This window comes from Rhinopithecus roxellana, unplaced genomic scaffold, assembly GCF_007565055.1.
Source record: "Rhinopithecus roxellana isolate Shanxi Qingling unplaced genomic scaffold, ASM756505v1 contig1091, whole genome shotgun sequence".
In the NCBI taxonomy this organism is placed as follows: domain Eukaryota; kingdom Metazoa; phylum Chordata; class Mammalia; order Primates; family Cercopithecidae; genus Rhinopithecus; species Rhinopithecus roxellana.
This window is the reverse complement of record NW_022141550.1, coordinates 26,881-46,394: the sequence shown is the minus strand read 5'-3', so window position 1 is coordinate 46,394 and position 19,514 is coordinate 26,881. Positions and strand designations below refer to the sequence as shown.

Here is a 19,514-nt window from a genome sequence, read left to right as displayed (position 1 = left end):
TAGCCGGGTGTGGTGGTGCACCTGTGATCCCAGCTACTTGGGAGGCTGAGGTGGGAGGATCACCCGAGCCCAGGAATATGGAGGCTGCAGTAAGCTGTCATCACATCATGCACTTCAGCCTGGACCACAGAGCAAGACCCTTTCTCAAAACAATAAAAAAAACGACACCATGAGAAAGGCAGGCAGGAACCGTTCCTCTCTACAGGCAGGCCTAGGCCATTGCCCAGCAGAGAGATCCCTGCTAAGCACCCGTGCGGGGCATTATGCGAGAAGGCAGATCTGGAGATTTTCTCTGAGATTCTGTTCTCCAATCCCATCGTTTTTCTGGAAAAAATAATCTCACCCTAAGAAGTGACTCGTCTGCTTCGTCTGCGGCCACGTACTCCATGAAGGCAGAGCAGGACGCTGGCCCAGCCAGGAGGTGTGGACCCTGCTGCTCCCCCGGCCTCAATGTGAAACTCCAAAGGAGAAACCCTCTTCTCCGAGCGCAGCCCAGAAAAGCAAACCCCCAACTTACCAGAAGAGTATCCGCAAAATGTTGGCCACCAGCAGCACCAGGCACACGTAGGTGGAGAACCCGTCGGCGTTCTGCGTCCTGCGGATGTCCCGGTACTGCGGGACGTAGGGCACCACCCCTCCGAAGACCATGGCTGCGGCCGCGCCCCAGGACACCAACTGGTGCAGTGGCACCAGAAGCCAGTCCAGGCCCTCGGCCTCCATCGCAGCGCCCGCCTGGCCGAGGCTGTCACCAGCTCCGTGCCCCGCGGCCACCGGCCGCCTGCTCATCGCAGCTCCTCGCGCTCCTGCGGCCTCTGGGCCTGCGGGGAGCGGGGAGCCGCTAGAGTCCCGCCAGGGAGGCTGGGCCGGCGCGACCCGACCTGACCCGACCCGACCCGACCTGACCCGACCCGCGCCGGCCGCAGGAGCCAAGGCAGAGCGGGGGCGACTGGGGCGCGGGGGTGTCTGGGGGTCCCGAGACGCGCCGGCGGGGGCTGGGGAGGGTTCCCAGGGTCGGGGTCGAGGACGGGTGCAGCCCCTGGTGTCACCGCCCGGGTGCGCTTAGCCGGCGGGAGTCCACGCGCGCCCCGGGATGGGGTCGGGGGAGGGGGCGCAGGGCCCAGGATGGGGACGCACGGCTCGTGGGAGGGGGCCGGGCTGGTGACCCCACAGGACCAAGCCGGGGGACTGGGGGCAGGGGCCAACTGCCCTGGCCCCGGGTCCTCGGCCGCCCTAGGCCGCCCCGCGAGGACCCCGCGCCGCCCCCGCGCTCCTTACCTGCGCCCCTAGCCCAGCGCCCTGCGCCCCGCGTCCCCGCGCCGCTTACCCGCGCGCGTCTCAGCGTCCGTCCGCTCGGTCGCCGGGAAAGCCCGCCCCGCGGCGTCACAATGCCGGGCCCCGCCCACGCCGGAGCTGTTGGGCGACGCCGCCGGGTCCTAGAGCGCGCGGGGTAGGGTTGGCCGAGGCGGGGCCGGGAGCCTGGGCTGTCGGGGCGGCGGGGGGAGCGTGGCTTCTCCCGCCAGGTCGGGAAGTACCAGCCGGGCGGGGCTGGTCCCTCAGGCCTGGCGCCCACAGGAACCCGTCTCTAGCGTGAACCGGTCTCCAGCTGTCCCGGCGCGCGGCCATCCTAGCGGAGGGCGTGGTCCTGGACGGCGGGGGCTGCAGGGTCCGGACGTTCCCATCGTGCGTGTCCCGAACGCGGGCGCCCGGGGACGAGTCTAGTCCAGCTCCGTCCTGACCCAGGAGACCCGGGCACCCGGCTGGGAGTTTGCAGCGCCCGGGGGCGGCCAGGGTCTCGGGAAACGTAGCGCCCCGCGCGGATCTCCGCTCCGATGCAAGCGCCCGGCGAGCAGATGCCCCGGGGCGTCACCGGGGGGCCGGCTGGACGCGGAGCCGTCACCGTGGCCGTTGTCATCATCGTGGTTGTGGCCATGGTCGCTGTCGCTGAAGAAACGCGGGGCGACCTCTCTGCATTCCCGTGCGGTTCTTAGGGCTGAACCGTTGGGCGCCTATTTGCAGAAAAGCCAGCTGCTGAGCTGCTGAGCCTCAAGACAGACTCCGAGGCCAGGCGTGTGTGGAGTCTGGGTCCTGCTGCCGGCCTCGCAGGACGAGCCAACTCGAAGCCCCTCACCCACCCTCAGGGAGCTGCCCTCGCCCGGGACCCTCTTGGCCCGCGCGGGTGAGGACGGAAGGGCGAGGGGCGCGTGGATGAAGGGCGCGCGAGTGAAGAGTTAGGGACGCGCGGGGGGGTGAGGGGCGCGCGAGTGAAGAGTTAGGGACGCGCGGGTGGGGGTGAGGCGCGCGAGTGAAGAGTTAGGGACGCGCGGGTGGGGGTGAGGGGCGCGGTGAGGGGTGAGGGAGGCGCGGGAGAGGGGTGAGGGGCGCGGGTGAGGGGTGAGGGGCGCGGGTGAGGGGTGAGGGGCGCGGGTGAGGGTGAGGGGCGCGCGGGTGAGGGGTGAGGGAGGCGCGGGTGAGGGGTGAGGCAGGCGCGGGTGAGGGGTGAGGGGCGCGCGGGTGAGGGGTGAGGGGCGCGCGGGTGAGGGGTGAGGGGCGCGCGGGTGAGGGGTGAGGGGCGCGGGTGAGGGGTGAGGGAGGCGCGGGTGAGGGGTGAGGGGCGCGGGTGAGGGGTGAGGGAGGCGCGGGTGAGGGGTGAGGGGCGCGGGTGAGGGTGAGGGACGCGCGGGTGAGGGTGAGGGGCGAGGGTGAGGGGTGAGGGAGGCGCGGGTGAGGGGTGAGGGAGGCGCGGGTGAGGGGTGAGGGAGGCGCGGTGAGGGGTGAGGGGCGAGGGTGAGGGGTGAGGGAGGCGCGGGTGAGGTGTGAGGGGCGCGGGTGAGGGGTGAGGGAAGCGCGGGTGAGGGGTGAGGGGCGCGCGGGTGAGGGGTGAGGGGCGCGGGTGAGGGGTGAGGGGCGAGGGTGAGGGGTGAGGGAGGCGCGGGTGAGGTGTGAGGGCGCGGGTGAGGGGTGAGGGACGCGCGGGTGAGGGGTGAGGGGCGAGGGTGAGGGGTGAGGGAGGCGCGGGTGAGGGGTGAGGGAGGCGCGGGTGAGGGGTGAGGGACGCGCGGGTGAGGGGTGAGGGGCGAGGGTGAGGGTGAGGGAGGCGCGGTGAGGTGTGAGGGGCGCGGGTGAGGGTGAGGGAAGCGCGGGTGAGGGGTGAGGGGCGCGCGGGTGAGGGGGTGAGGGGCGAGGGTGAGGGGTGAGGGAGGGCGCGGGTGAGGTGTGAAGGGCGCGGGTGAGGGGTGAGGGAAGCGCGGGTGAGGGGTTAGGGAGGCGCGGGGTTGAAGGGGTGAGGGGCGCGGGTGAGGGCTGAGGGGTGTGAGGGGAGCGTGAGTGCGAGGGTCGGACGAGGTGTGAGGGGTGAGGTAGGCGCGGGGTGTGAGGGGTGAGGGAGGCGCGGGGTGAGGGGGTGAGGGGCTGCGGGTGAGGGCTTGGAGGTGAGGCGCGGGTGAGGGGTTGAGGGAGGCGCGGGGTGAGAGGTTGCGAGGTGAGGAGGCGCGGTGTGAGGGGTGCGGGACGCGCGGGTTGAGGGGTTGAGGGGCGAGGGCTGAGGGGTGATGAGGGCGGGCGCGGGTGAGGGGTTGATGGGAGGCGCGGGTGAGGGGTGAGGGAAGGCGCGGGTGAGGGGTGAGGGGCGAGGGTGAGGGTGTGAGGGACGCGCGGGTGAGGGGTTAGGGGCGAGGGTGAGGGGTGAGGGAGGCGCGGGGTGAGGGGTGAGGGGCGCGCGGGTGTAGGGGTGAGGGGAGCGCGGGGTGAGGGGTGAGGGAGCGCGGTTGAGGGGTGAGAGGCGCGGATGAGGGGGCGGGGTGTTGAGGGGCGAGGGGCGCGCGGGTGTAAGAGTTAGGGACACGCGGGTCAGGGGTGAGGGGAGGCGCGGGTCAGGGGTGAGGGGGCGCGGGTTCAGGGCGCGGGTTGAGGGGCGGAGGGGCGGGGGACGCGCGAGTGAGGTGGGGGGGGCGTGAGGGCCGCGGGTCGCGCGGGTGAATGGTGAGGGGCGCGCGGGTGAGGAGTGAGGGGAGCGCGGCTGAGGGGGCGCACGGGTGAGGGTTGAGGGTGGCGAGCGAAAGAGTGACGGGTGGGGGGTGTAGGGTGAGGGGCCACGTGGATGAGGACCGCGAGGGTGTGAGGCGAGGGGTTGCAGGGGTAAGGGGCGAGGTTGAGGGGTCCACGCTGAGGGTTGCTTTCTCTCCAGCAGCGGCCTCTTCTGCACAAGCCTGGCCCCCTGCCCCCTGCCCGGCTGGTTTTTTGGGGGATCATAGGGACGGTTACCACCTAACTAGGAGCAAGTCCCCGACAATCGAAACAGGGCGCTCCCGCCTTGCGCCCCCAGGCTGACATTGGGACTTCTTTAGAGCCAGCCCTGCGGAGCCCCAGCACCAGGAAGGTAGAGGGTAGTAAAAGGACACAGCAGGAAGCCTGGGAGAGAAAAAGCAGCTGCCCCTGCTCAGCCTCGCTCTTCCCGGAGCCCTGGAGCCTTTGGGATCTTCCGTTCCTCTCTGCCCTGGAGGTTGGAGTAAGCTCTGGGCTTCCTTGACCCTCACTGGAGCACTGGGGTCCCAGACGCTGGCCTCGGTTATCCTAAATCCAGACGCTGTGGAGGCATGGGGCAAATTGTGCAGCCTGGGGCCTGGAGCTGCATCTGTCAGGGCCTCCAGGAGCCTGGCTCAGTGGACAAAATCTGGCATGCTTGGACCTCACTCCACAGGCCTCACCCCTCAGAGGCACCCTGAAAGGTGAGTTGATGACCACAGAGTGAGTTTGTACCTTTTGGAGCACCACCTGCCTGGAGTCCACCCCAGTCTACATCAGCCAATCACAGCTCATTGCAGGTACTGCGCTTGTCACATAGCTTCCTGCAAACAAGAGAAGCCCACCAAGCCATGCACAGTTGGAAAATGGCCCTTATAAAGCCATCAAGTCCTAATCCAGGCAACCTATAAATATTACCTCGTACGGGAAAACTATTTTTTTTTTGGATGTCATTAAGGATCTTGAGATAGAGACTGTCCTGGATTATCTGAGTGGGTCCTAAATACTGTGGCTCACACCTGTAATCCCAGCACTTTGGGAGCCTGAGTTGGGTAAATCTCTTGAGCCCAGGAGTTCGAGACCAGCCTGAGCAACATGGCAAGACCTCATCTCTACAAAAGATAGAAAAATTATCTAGGCATGGTGGTGTGCACCTGTAGTCCCAGCTACTCCTGAGGTGGAAGGATTGCTTGAGCCCAGGAGGTTGAGGCTGCAGTGAGCCAGGATCGCACCACTGCACTTTAGCCTAGGTGACAAAATGAGACCCTATCTCAAAAATAATTAAATAAATACAACAGAGACAGGGTCTCTGTGTTGGCCAGGCTGGTCTTGAACTCCTGGCCTCAAGCGACCCTCCTGCCTTGGCCTCTCAAAGTGCTGGGATGACAGGCATGAGCCAGCATGCCCGGCCACATGCATCTTTGTAAGAGGGAGGCAGAAGGAAATGTGCCACACAGAAGAGAGGGCCGTGGGAAGATGGAGCAGAGATGAAGATGGGGCCCTGAAAGTGGACGTGATGCAATCACAAGCCAAGTAACGCCGGAGCCACCAGAGGCGCTAGAAACAAGGAACAGATTCTCTACAGGAGCCATGCAAGGGAGCCTGGACCTGCCAATGCCTTGATTTCAGCCCATTAAAAGTGATTTTGGACTTCTGGCCTCCAGAGCTGTGAAGGAATAAACTTCTGCTGTTGTAAAAGCCAGTTCGCTTGTGGTCATTTGTTGCAGGAGCCAATGAGAGACTGACAAGATCAGAGCTGTGACATGAGGAAGCAGAGCTGTGCCTCATGCTTTCCAGGCTCTGCTCATGAGAAACAGTCACTGGGTTGGCCCCATGCAGAGGAGGGTGTCACATAGGAGCATGAATACCTCAGGGAACCACCTAAGCAGTTGCCTGACACATAGTGCTTATAAAAGGAAAAGCAAGCAAAGCAACCTTGTTCTAAGAGCTGGGACATCAGAGGAAGACTGGAGCCCCTGTGTCTCACTCAGCCTATTTATTTTTATTTCATTTATTTATTTAATAGAGACAGGGTCTCACTATGTTGGCCAGGTTGGTCTTTGAACTCCTGGTTTCAAATCATCCTCTCACCTAGGCCTCCCAACGTGCTGGGATTACAGGAGTAAGCCACCGTGCCAGTCGTGCACCCCATTTTTTAAGGAAACCTGTACAGAAGGTGGATTGGAAGTCTTCCTTTAGGAGCCTGCTCTGAAATTCCACAACTTCAACTGGTATCATGTGACGTGCTTGGCAGTCACCACTCTCATGCTTACAGCAAAGAATAGCAGGCGCGTGGCAAACCAGCAGCCTTTCATGGGCCCATCAGAGAACTGAGGCTGCCAGATAAACTGGCACCCTGCTCTGAAGAGATAGGTACATCCAGGGAGACACAGCACCTGAGAGCTGCTCACCCAAAGCAGAAATTCCTGGATAAACTGGCTTAGCGGAAATACTAGCAACATGCAAGACCAGATAGGTAATGTCAGCAGAGAGATGGAAACAATAATAATCAAAAAAAATGCTAGAAGTCAAAAACACACTAATAGAAATAAAGAATGCTCATTAATTGACTAGATAGAATAAGGAAAGAATCAGTGAATATGAAGATAAATCAACAGAAGCTTCCCAAACTGAAATGCAAGGAGAAAAGGGGATGGAAAAAAAAAAATCAGCTGATCTAGTTTGAGCGTGTGTCCCCACCAATCTCATGTTGAGTTATAATCATCAGTTCTGGAGGTGGGGCTTGGCAGGGGATGTTTGCATCATGGAGGCGGGTCCCTCATGAATGGCTTGCCTTCAATCTCTTGGTGATGAGTAAGCTGTCACTCTGAGTTCATGTGAGAACTGTTTCTTGTTTTTGTTTTTGTTTTGAGATGGAGTCTCATTCTATTACCCCAACTGGAGTGCAGTGGTGTAGTCTCAGCTTACTGCAACCTCCGCCTCCTGGGTTTAAGTGATTCTTGTGCCTCAGTCTCCCAAGTAGCTGAGATTATAGGCATGCGCCCACTATGCCCAGCTAATTTATTGTATTTTTAGTAGAGATGGGGTTTCACCATGTTGACCAGGCTGGTCTCCAACTCCTGACCTCGTGATCCACCCACCTCGGCCTCCCCAAAGTGCTGCAATTATAGGCATTGAGCCACCGTTCCCACCCTGTTTTTTTTTTAAAGTGTGTGGCACCTACCCACCCCCTCACTCTCTCTCTCTTGCTCCTGCTTTCACCCTGTGAAATGCCTGCTCCCACTTTGCCTTCCGCCATGAGTAAAAGTTCCCTGATGCCCCCAAGAAGCTGAGCAGATGCTGGTGCCGTGCTGGTATGCCCTGCAAGAACTGTGAGCCAATCAAATCTCTTTATAAATTACTCTATTTCAGGTATTTCTTTATAGCAATGCAAGAACAGCCTAATACACCAACAGAAGACACCATCCAAGAACAACATCAAAGGATATGACTGGCACAATGGGAGAATCAGAAGGAGGAAAGAAGAAGGGGCAGGAGAAATGGTGGAATGGTGTGAATGTCCCCAAATTAATGACAGACACCAAACCATACATCCAGGAAACATACAGAACATCCATCAGGACAAATAACAAAAAACATAAAGCGAAACAAAACCAAAACCACACCTAGGCTTGTCACATTCAAACTGAATAAATCTGCCTGACTGAACCCCCCATCCACCAGCCACAGCTACACCTCTGACTAGACAAGAGACAGATTTCACTAACTTTCCTGGTAAGAGACCACTGACCATGGCTTGTCCTGGCTGGTTTACAAAGTCTGTGCACCAAGTGCCTTTGGGTCTTAGAAAGACCTTTTGATGTATAGGGCCTAACTATAATACATTTAAATGTTACATCTCCACATCTCCACCCCAAAGTGAATATGTGTCATATGATACATACGGCAGAACCCCCTTCATGAATATTCATAGCTCCTCCTGTAACCTGTTGAATAAGTATGTTTAGCCAACCCAGTCAGCATTAAAGCTCCTGCCCCATCCTCTCCTCCTCTGAAGGGCCTGTGTCTGGTCTTGTGGATGTCCACCTTGCAAGTTTGTTTAAGAAATAGTCTCCTTTTCTAAATGCAGTGTTGTGTGATTTTTTAAGTTAACAAGAGGAATATGAATAAAAATGACAGTGGACTTCTTGTTAGAAATCATGCAGATAAGAAAAGGGTGGGGTGGGCCGGTCGCGGTGGCTCAAGCCTGTAATCCCAGCACTTTGGGAGGCCGAGACGGGCGGATCACGAGGTCAGGAGATCGAGACCATCCTGGCTAACACGGTGAAACCCTGTCTCTACTAAAAAATGCAAAAAAAATTAGCTGGGCAAGGTGGCGGGCGCCTGTAGTCCCAGCTGCTCTGGAGGCTGAGGCAGGAGAATGGTGTGAACCTGGGAGGCGGAGCTTGCAGTGAGCTGAGATCCGGCCATTGCACTCCAGCCTGGGCGACAGAGCAAGACTCCGTCTCAAAAAAAAAAAAGAAAGAAAGAAAAGGGTGGGGTGAAATCTTTAAAGTGTTGCAATTGAAAAAAAAATTCTGCCCACCTAGAATTCTATATAGCAAAAGTATCTTTAAGGTGTAGGAAAAATAAATACTTTCTCAGAAAAACAAAAACTGAAGGAATGTATTGCCAGTAGACCTGCCCTGTGAGAAATGTTAGAGAAGAGACAAGGGAGATGATACAGGTCAGAAGCTTAGATCTACATCAGGAAGGAAAAGCATCAGAGGCAGAATAAATGAAGAGAATTAACGTCTCTTGTTTTCCTTATTATTTATTATTTGTTTGTTTTGTTTTGAGGCAGAGTTTTGCTCTTGTTACCCAGGCTGGAGTGCAATGGCGCGATCTCGGCTCACTGCAACCTCCGCCTCCCGGGTTCAAGCAATTCTGCCTCAGCTTCCTGAGTAGCTGGGATTACAAGCGCTTGCCACCATGCCCAGCTAATTTTTTGTATTTTTTAGTAGAGACGGGGTTTTGTTGACCAAACAGCTCCCGAACTCCTGACCTCAGGTAATCCACCCGTCTCAGTCTCCCAGAGTGCTGGGATTACAGGCGTGAACCACCTGGTAATTCTTAATTGATGTAAAGACAACTGTTTAAAGTCATAAAGTAACAATGTCCTGGGTGATTACAGCTTGTGGACAAGTGAATGACAGCAATGCCACAAGGGACAGTGGGAGGAGCCGGGACTTTTCTGGTGTAAAATACCTCCATTGTGCTGCCCTCCCTACCACGGGTGTCAAGCTATATTCCACAGCTTAAGCCACTTAGTCACACACTGAAACCTCTGGGCAGCCTTAAAACCACAAATGCCGAAGTGCCCGGGCCCACCCGCAGATCACTGGTGAAGGGGACTGTGCCAGTCAGGGAGGCCTTTTAAGCCTTCCCCAGAAGTTCTGATGTGTAGCCATATTTGAGAGCCACTATTTTAAAATTCACACCCACAAAAGCTACACAGTACAGGAGATCCTCATTACCCACAATCATGACTTCTTGGAAAGACCATTTACTCAAACAGGAACCAGAATTGCATAGTAAATAATTAATGGGATTAGAAAATGGTTGATATTGCATTAACAAGGAAAATTAAACTTATGAAAATATTGCAATTATTTTAGAATAAATAAAACAGAGCAGGCCAGGTGCAGTGGCTCACGCCTATAATCCCAAGACTTTGGGAGGCTCAGATGGGTGGACCTCTTGAGCCCAGGAATTCAAGACCAGCCCGGTCAACATAGTGAGACCCCATCTCTACTAAAAATACAAAAATTAGTGGGGTACAGTGGTGTGCATCTGTAGTCCCATCAACTCAGGGGTCTGAGGTGGGAGGATCACCTCAGCCCAGGAGGTCAAGGCTGCAGTGAGTCGTGATGTGCCATTACACTCCAGCCTGGGCAGCAAAGCAAGACCCTGTCTCAAAAAAGAAAGGGGCAACAGTCTCTACTCAGATCTGTATACCCAACTCTATACCCAAAAGAACTCCTTTTATATAATTTTTTTTTTTTTTTTTTTTTTTTTTTTTTTTGAGACGGAGTCTCACTCTGTCGCCCGGGCTGGAGTGCAGTGGCCGGATCTCGGCTCACTGCAAGCTCCACCCTCCCGGGTTCACACCATTCTCCTGCCTCACCCTCCCGAGTAGCTGGGACTACAGGCGCCCGCCACGTCGCCCGGCTAGTTTTTTGTATTTTTTAGTAGAGACGGGGTTTCACCGTGTTAGCCAGGATGGTCTCGATCTCCTGACCTCGTGATCCGCCCGTCTCGGCCTCCCAAAGTGCTGGGATTACAGGCTTGAGCCACCGCGCCCGGCCTCTTATATAATTTTTAAATAAAACTTTTGAAACACAAAAGAGAGTAACACAACGAAATGCATGTGTCCATCAACCAGCATCAATAATTACGAGAGCTCTTTTAATCAGTACAAAATAAAAACTGAACAGTTTAATTGGCAGCATTTCTCCCTTTCTTAGTAGTAACAGTGCACCCTAAAATCAGCAGCATCTTAGATTTAAGGCCTTAGTAACAAGGCCATTCACACTGGATTCGAGGTGCATCTGGGCACCTCCATGGGCACTCATGCTTCATAAAAGACAGCTGCATCCTACACTTGGTTGAACTGGGATATTTTCAACTATCCAAAATAAAACTTTGGTTTTCTGATTTAAAGCTTTGTTTCATATCTACATTCTGCTCCTGTGGTCTGCATCTTTGCTCTCGTAATCAGCTATTTCAGTCTTACCCAGACTGTTTTCTTCCCAGTTGTCTGTCCTCACACCAGGGAAACACTGGCTAATTTCTATAACTTCAGAATACACATTAATATTCTTTAATATTTAGATTCCCGTGGTCAATTATTCATCCTGGGCTAGTGCTCAGCAGTTTCTCTTTTGTCAGTTCATGCGCCACCCAGGCGGCATACGCTGAGGAAGGCACAATTTCTATATTTATCCTAAGCCAAACATGAGCAGGAAAACAGAGAGCTATTCTAAAAATAATTTTTATCGGGTCAAAAAGAAACAACTGCTCGGCCGATCTGGCCGATGACTCCTCCAGTAGCTGTGAAATCAAGAATGCACGTCATGGCCAGGCGCGGTGGCTCAAGCCTGTAATCCCAGCACTTTGGGAGGCCGAGGCGGGCGGATCACGAGGTCAGGAGATCAAAACCATCCTGGCTAACACAGTGAAACCCTGTCTCTACTAAAAACTACAAAAAACTAGCCGGGCGAGGTGGCAGGCGCCTGTAGTCCCAGCTACTCGGGAGGCTGAGGCAGGAGAATGGCGTGAGCCCGGGAGGCAGAGGTTGCAGTGAGCTGACATCCGGCCACTGCACTCCAGCCTGGATGACAGAGCGAGACTCCGTCTCAAAAAAAAAAAAAAAAAAAAGAATGCACGTCATTTTCCTGCTGTGTTCCTAAGGCAGAGGAGACCACTTTGAAGGCCCGCAGTCCACATCGGCATTGCAGAGTTTGAGCAGAGCAGGCATGGTCCTCTGGCTTCAGTTCCTCCAGCTGCAGGTGGGAGCTGTCTCACTGGCCTGGCCACCTTATTGTTAGGGTTGGTCTCCAGCTTCTAAATAAGAGATAGACAAGATAGATTCGTAATTTTCAAAAGTGAGAATTGAGATTATTCCATCAACAGAATTAGAGGGTTTAGAAAAATTGAGAAAGTTAGAAAATAAACTTGGTGATATATACTTGTATTCTTGATATTTATTAATCATCATCAAAGTGTGAAAGGAAGACTCTTCAAATAAGTATTTTTTAGATAGAAATCATTCTTAAACATGGCGGGGGCCAGGCACGGTGGCTCATTCCTGTAATCCCAGCACTCTGAGAGACTGAGGCAGGTGGATCACTTGAGGTCAGGAGTTCGAGACCAGCCTGGGCAGCATGGCGAAACCCTGTCTCTACTAAAAATACAAAAATTAGCCAGTCATGGTGGTGGGTGTCTGTAGTCCCAGCTACTCAGGAGGCAAAGGCAGGAGGATAGTTTGAACCTGGGAGGCAGAGGTTGCAGTGAGCCAAGATTGCACCACTGTACTCCAGCCTGGGCGACAGAGCAAGACTCCATCTCAAAAAAAAAAATCATTCTTAAACATAGGACAACTGTCTAAATATTGATGGGACCAATGTCTACAAATATATTTTTACTTTCTGCTTTTTATTAAAACTGTCATCTATGCAATGAAAATAAAGATTGCAATTCAACAAACTCAATCTGTTGTACTGCAGGATTTTTTCCCTTAAGCCTAGTTCCTGAAATTTAATATTCATAACAACTGAGTTAGTTTCTTTCTTCTTTTCTTCTTTCTTTTTCTTTTTCTTTCTTTTTCCTTCTTTTCCCTTCCTTCCTTCTCTTTCTCTTTTCTCTCCTCCTTCCTTTCCCCTTCCTTCCTTCTCCTTTCTTCCTTTCTTTTTTCCATTCCTTCCTTCTTTCTCCTTCCTTCCTTCCCTTCCTTCCTTCCTTCCTTCCTTCCTTCCTTCCTTCCTTCTTCCGTCCTTCCTTCCTTCCTTCTCTTTCCTTTCCTTTCTTCTCGTTTCTTTCTCTTGCTATGTCTTCCAGGCTAGAGTGCAGTGGTGCGATCTCAGCTCACAGCAACCTGCGCCTTCCAGGTTCAAGAGATTCTCATACCTCATCTCCAAAGGCTGCGATCATGCCCAGTTAATTTTTTATTTTTTATTTTTTATTTTTTGAGACGGAGTCTGGCTCTGTCGGGGCTGGAGTGCAGTGGCCGGATCTCAGCTCACTGCAAGCTCCGCCTCCCGGGTTTAAGCCATTCTCCTGCCTCAGCCTCCCGAGTAGCTGGGACTACAGGCGCCCGCCACCTCACCCGGCTAGTTTTTTGTATTTTTTAGTAGAGACGGGGTTTCACCGTGTTAGCCAGGATGGTCTCGATCTCCTGACCTCGTGATCCGCCCGTCTCGGCCTCCCAAAGTGCTGGGATTACAGGCTTGAGCCACCGCGCCCGGCTAATTTTTTTTTAGTAGAGATAGGGCTTCACCATGTTGCCCAGGCGGGCCTTGAACTCCTGAGGTCAAGCAGTCCACTTGCCTCAGCCTCCCAAAGTACTGGGATTACAGGCATGAGCCACCGTGGCTGGCACAAACTGAGTTTCTTGATTCTCACATCCATATCAATGGATTTGTCTTCCACACAGACAGGACTAATAATTTTATCCCTAACCGGGTATAGTAGGTGAAAAAACAGCCAGGTGCTAGGCATGGAATGGCAGGTCTTGTTTCTCCAACAGAGGTTGGGATCTCAGGGTTATCAGAGTTTCCGAGTAGGTTTCCATTGGACCAAAGAGATCTTGGTTGAGAAAGATCAAACGTATGTTAAAAAATACAATGGGAGAGGGAAAGAAAATCAAGGGTTTTCCAAGACCTGGAATTCTTAGCCTAGGGTCTTTGATTATTTATTTATGAGACAAGGCCTGGAGTACCAGTTGGAATGCAGTGGCAAGATCACGGCTCACTACAGCCTCCGCACTCCTGGGCTCAAGCGATCTTCCTGTCCCAGCCCCCAAAGTGCTGGGATTATAGACGTGAGCCACCGTGCCCAGCCTTAGCCTAGGAATTGAAGCTGGGAAGATGTACTTCAAAAACAATTATTGTGGTTAAATATACACAATGGGAAATTTACCATTTTAACTATTTTTCAGTCTGTGGTTTTGTGGTATTAGGTGCACTCACATTGCTGTGCAACATCACCATCACTATCTCCAGGTGGTTTTCATTTTCCCAAACTGAAGTTCGGTGAATGCCCCATTAAACACCAACTCCCCACCCTACCCTCCATACCGAGGCTGGCAGCCAGCATTCTACTTCCTGTGTTTTTTGTTTTTGTTTTAGAGACAGGGTCTTGCTCTGTCACCCAGGCTGGACTGCAGTGGTGCGATTATAATTCACTGCATCTTTGAACTCCTGGGCTCAAGCAATCCTCCAGCCTCTGCCTCCTAAGTAGCTAGAATGACAGGCTGTAATTGTTGTTGTTGTTGTTGCTGGTAGAGACGGAGTCTCACTATGTCGCACAGACTAGTCTCTGATTTTGACGTTAGGGACATCATGTAAGTGGAATCAGACAATATTTGTCCTTTCCTAACCGACATATTTTACTCAACATAACGTCTTCAAGGTTAAACCATGTCATAACATGTACCAGAATTTCCTTCCGTTTGAAGGCTTAATAATATGTCATTGTGGGCTGGTCGCAGTGGCTCACGCCTGTAATCCCAGCACTTTGGGAGGCCGAGGCGGGCGGATCACGAGGTCAGGAGATCAAAACCATCCTGGCTAACATGGTGAAACCCTGTCTCTACTAAAAATACAAAAAAATAGCCGGACGTGGTGGCGGGCACCTGTAGTACCAGCTACTCAGGAGGCTGAGGCAGGAGAATGGCGTGAACCCGGGGGATGGATTTTGCAGTGAGCCGAGATCAGTCCACTGCACTCCAGCCTGGGTGACAGAGTGAGACTCCGTCTCAAAAAATAAATAAATAAAATAAAAATAAATAAATAAATAAAAATAATATATCATTGTGTGCATATGAGGCAGGAAAACAGCACAGGGAATTGGAGGTCGAACACAGGGTGGAGTGAGTAGACACAGATGCAAGGTAAGGGGCGAGTGAGTGAGAAGCAAGATAAGAAGCAGAAGCTGAGCAACCAAAACAAGAGTGAGATTAAAAAAGCAAGAAGCCGCCATAGCTGGCTACATCTGGACCAAATCTGTCACGGGAGCCCCTGAGAGATGGGCATATGCATTAGAGAGAAAAAGTATCCTTAATATGACCCCGTATGATAATCAGCTCACTGAAGCTCATACATATGGACTTATTTTCATGCATGTATTTAAAATTATGGGATGGAGGCAACATGTAAGCACATAAGAGCCAAAGTAAGCAACCTCCGTATCAATCAAAAGGCAGGTGCTGGCTAGAGATTAGGCAGCCTTGGGAAGAGAAGAAAAAAAAAAAACATATAAAAGAGAGCCCAAAATACACCAAACTGGTACTGATCTCATTTCGCAGAGGTCAACCCACGCTGCCCTCATTGAGAGTGTCATCCTGTGCTGAATAAACCTCTGCTGTTTGCTATTTGTGTGTGTCACGTCCAATTCTTTGTTCAGGACACCAAGAGCCTGGAACTGCACGGCACCATCCGGTAACACGCACACCGTATTCTGTGTATCCCTCCACTGACAATCAGGGAGCACTTGTGTTGCTTCTACCTTTGGGGGATTGTGAGCAATGCTGCCTTGAACATGGGTGTGCAAATGTCTGTTCAAGACCCTGCTTTCAATTTTGGGTATCCAGAAGTGAGATTGCTGGATCATGTGGTAATTCTATGTTTAAGTTTTTGGGGAACTGCCAGACTGGTTTTCCATAGTGACTATATCATTTTACATTCCCACCAGCAGTGTATGAGGGTTCTAATTTCTCCACATCTCCATCAGCACTTGTTGTTGTCTGTCTTTGATTCTAGCCATCCTAGTGGGTGTGAAGTAGTGTCTTCGTTCATTTTGTGCTGCTGTAACAGAAGACCCAAGGCTGAGTAATTTATGAAGAACAGAGATGTATTTTTTTTACACTTCTAGAGGCTGGAAAGTCCGAGATGCAGTGGTTGGCTTCTGGCGAGGGCCATTGTGCTGTGTCATCCCATGCGGAAGGCAGAAGGGCAAGAGAGCGTGTACGTGTGAGAGAGGAGAGAGAGACAGAGGGGAGAGAGAGCCCTTATTACCTAGTCACTTATTTGGGGTTACACCTCTGAATACTGTTGCCCTGGGGATGGTTTCCAGCACACCTACTTTGGGGGACACATCTAAACCATAACAAGTGGTGCCTTGCTATGGCTTGTGGTTTTGAGCTGCGTCTCCCTAATGACTACTGACATTAAGCGTCTTTTAATGTACTGACTAGACATTCTCATATCTTCTCTGAAGAAATGTCTTTTCAGATCCTTTCCCCATTATTTTAAGTTTAAATCTAAATTTCAGATTCCTGGGGTACATGTTCAAGTTTGTTACAAGGGTATGTTGCATGATGCTGAGGTTTGGAGTGAGCATAGAACCCAAAATAAAGCCTTTTAGGCCAGGCCTGGTGGCTCACCCCTGTAATCCCAGCACCTTGGGAGGCCAAGGCAGGCGGATCACCTGAGGTCGGGAGTTTGAGATCACCCTGACCAACATGGAGAAACCCTGCCTCTACTAAAAGTACAAAATTAGCCAGAAGAAGAAAGCTTTTCAGCCCTCCCTCCTTTTGGAGTCCCAGTGTCCGTTGCTCCCATCTTTATGTCCATGTGTACCCAAGATGCAGTTCCTACTTAAAAGTGAGAACATGTGGTATTTGGTTTTCTGTTCCTGTGTTAATTTGCTTAGATAATGCCCTTCAGCTGCACCCATGTGGCTGCAAAGGACGTGATTTCGTTCTTTTTTTTATGGCTCATGGTATTCCGTGGTGTGTATGTACCGCATTTGGTTTATCCAATCATCTGTTGATGGACCCTGGAGGTTTTTCATGTCTCTGCTATCGTGACTAGAGCTTCAATAAACATACAAGTGCAGGTGTCTGTTTGGTAAAACAATTTATTTTCCTTTGGGTATATACCCAGTAATGGGATTCCTGGGTTGAATGGTAGTTCTATTTTTAGTTCTTTGAGAAATCTCCAAACTGCTTTCCACAGTGGCTGAACTAATTTACCTTCCCACCAACAATGTGTAAGTGTTTCCTTTTTTCTCTGTGGCCTCACCAACATCTGTTGGTGCCTCACTGTGGTTTTGATTTGTATTTCTCCAATAATTAGTAATGTTGAGCATTTTTTCATGCTTGTTGGCTGCTTGTGTATCTTCTTTTGAGAAGTGTCTGTTCAATGTCTTTTCTCCTTTAATGAGGTTTTTTTTTTTTTTTTCTTGTTGATTTTGGGTTCCTTATGGATTCTGGATATTAGCCCTTTGTTGGACACATAGTTTATAAATATTTTCTTCCATTATGTAGGTTGTCTGTTTACTCTGTTGATAGTTTATTTTGCTGTTCAAAAGCTTTTTAGTTTAAGTAGGTCCCAGATGTCAATTTTTGGTTTTGTTGCAATTGCTTTTGAGGACTCAGTCATAAATTCTTTGCCTAGGCCATTGTCCAGAAAACTATTTCCTAGGTTTGTTCTAGAGTTTTTATAACTTGAGGTCTTACAGTTAAATCTTTAATCCATCTTGAGTTAATTTTTATATGTGGTGAGAGGTAGGGGTCCAGTTTAATTCTTTGCAAATGGCATGCCAGCTATTCCAGCACCATTTGTTGAATAGGGAGTCCTTTTCCAATTGCTTATTTTTGTTGACATTGTCGAAGATCAGTTAGTTGTAGATGTGCAGCTTTATTTCTGGATTCTCTATTCTGTTCCATTGATTTGTGCCTATTTTTGTACAAGTACCATGCTGTTTTGGTTACTGTAGCCTTGTAGTGTAGTTTGAAGTTGGGTAATGTGGTGCCTCTAGCTTTGTCCTTTTTGCTTAGGTTTGCTTTTTCCATTCCAGCTCTTTTTGGTTCCACATGAATTTTAAAGTAGTTTTTTCCTAATTCTGTGAAAATAACATTGATAGTTTGAGAGAAATAGCATCAAATCTGTAGATTGCTTTGTCTTTCCCCATTTTTGAATCAGGTTGCTTGTTCGTCTTGTTGCTAGATTGCAGGAGTTCTTTATATATCCTGGACATCAATTTCGCATCAGATACATAATCTACGGTATCTTCCCCATTCTGTGGATTGTCTTCTCAGTCTATTTTGTTGGTGGTGGTGGTGTTTGGCTTTTGTTTTGTTTTGTTTTGTTTTGTTTTGTTTTTGAGACAGAGTCTCACTCTGTTGCCCAGGCTGGAGTGCAGTGGCATGATCTCGGCTCACTGCAGCCTCTGCCTCCTAGATTCAAGCGATTCTCTTGCCTCAGCCTCCCGAGTAGCTGGGATTACAGGTGTCCACCACCACATCTGGCTAATTTTTGTGTTTTTTTTTTTTTTTGAGATGGAGTCTCGCTCTGTCGCCCGGGCTGGAGTGCAGTGGCCGGATCTCAGCTCACTGCAAGCTCCGCCCCCCGGGTTTACGCCATTCTCCGGCCTCAGCCTCCCGAGTAGCTGGGACTACAGGCGCCCGCCACCTCTCCCGGCTCTTTTTTTTTTTTTTTTTTTTTTTGTATTTTTTAGTAGAGATGGGGTTTCACCGTGTTAGCCAGGATGGTCTCGATCTCCTGACCTCGTGATCCACCCGTCTTGGCCTCCCAAAGTGCTGGGATTACAGGCTTGAGCCACCGTGCCCGGCCTAATTTTTGTATTTTTAGTAGAGACGGAGTTTCACCATGTTGGCCAGGCTGGTCTCAAACTCCTGACCTTAGGTAATCCGCCTGCCTCAGCCTCCCAAACTGCTGGAATTACACTTTTCACTCTATTGATAGTATCCTTTGATGCACAAACATTTTTAATTTTCAAGAAGTCCAATTTGTCTAATTTTTTTGTTGCCTGTACTTTTGGTGCCATATTCAAAAACTCATTGTCAAATCCAATGTCATGAAGTTTTTCTCCTATGTTTTCTTCTACTGCCTCTTCACTTTTTCCTGTGTGGGTCCACCTCAGGCCCAGATTCCTGGCCTCCCACAGACCTTTAAGAACGAAGGCTCCCAGGCACCTTCACACACCCCAGACAGAACGAGTGAGGGGTGGCAGAGTGGGGCCCGGGCGGCAGTGGCCTCTGTCCTGCCTGTATCTTCTGCCGGTCCTTGGGGCTGACCAGGACAGGGAAGATGGCGGCCCCTCCATGCTGGCCCTGGATCCCCTGGCAGCCCCTGGCTCCTGACACTTTCCAGTGACCTCAGACAACACAATTGAGAGTCAGCGCATTTGAATTCCAAACCCCATCCTGTGTGTGTCAGGTGGATAGCGACATTTGACGTATGTGGGTTGTTGTCTGGGTTTAATGAGAACATGGGAAATAGTATCAGTTCTTCTTCCGGCAATGGCATTTAGACATTTCCCTCTGTGAACCCTTTCCTGCCCTGCGCACACAGAATACCCCTTCCTCTGTCTCCCACCTACTCCCTCCTGACCATCCCGGAGTCCCTGGGAGCTTTGTGGCACCCCCACAGCCCACACAAGGTTAAGCCTTCCTTTCTCTCCTCCGAGCCCTGCCAGCATTGCACTGACTTCCACGCAGGCCCAGAACTGTGAAGGCTCGTTGGCATGCACGGATGTTGTGTGCCGAGCTCCTGGAAATGCAGACTCCTCAACTCTGGCAAGTGCCCTGAGTAGATTCTGGAGGGGCCAGGAGTGTATTTTCACAAGCTCTCACCGTGGTTAGGTGCTGTGGCTGAAGAGCCTGAGATGTGCTGTTTTAACCACCTGGATCTTGACCCCCTTACTGCAGTGAACTTTGTCCTGGCCCAACCACCTCTTTCACCTGCCACATGGAGGACTTTGCCACCTCCTCCAATGGCTCCACCTCCAGCATCTGCCTTAAAAATGCC

The 19,514-nt window shown here is 51.8% G+C and overlaps 1 pseudogene; it reads right to left on the bottom strand.

Annotated features, from left to right (window-relative positions):
* Window positions 1-513: 513 nt before the first annotated feature.
* On the bottom strand, window positions 514-1,300 carry LOC115895707 (annotated as a pseudogene).
* Between the last annotated feature and the right edge of the window lie 18,214 nt (window positions 1,301-19,514).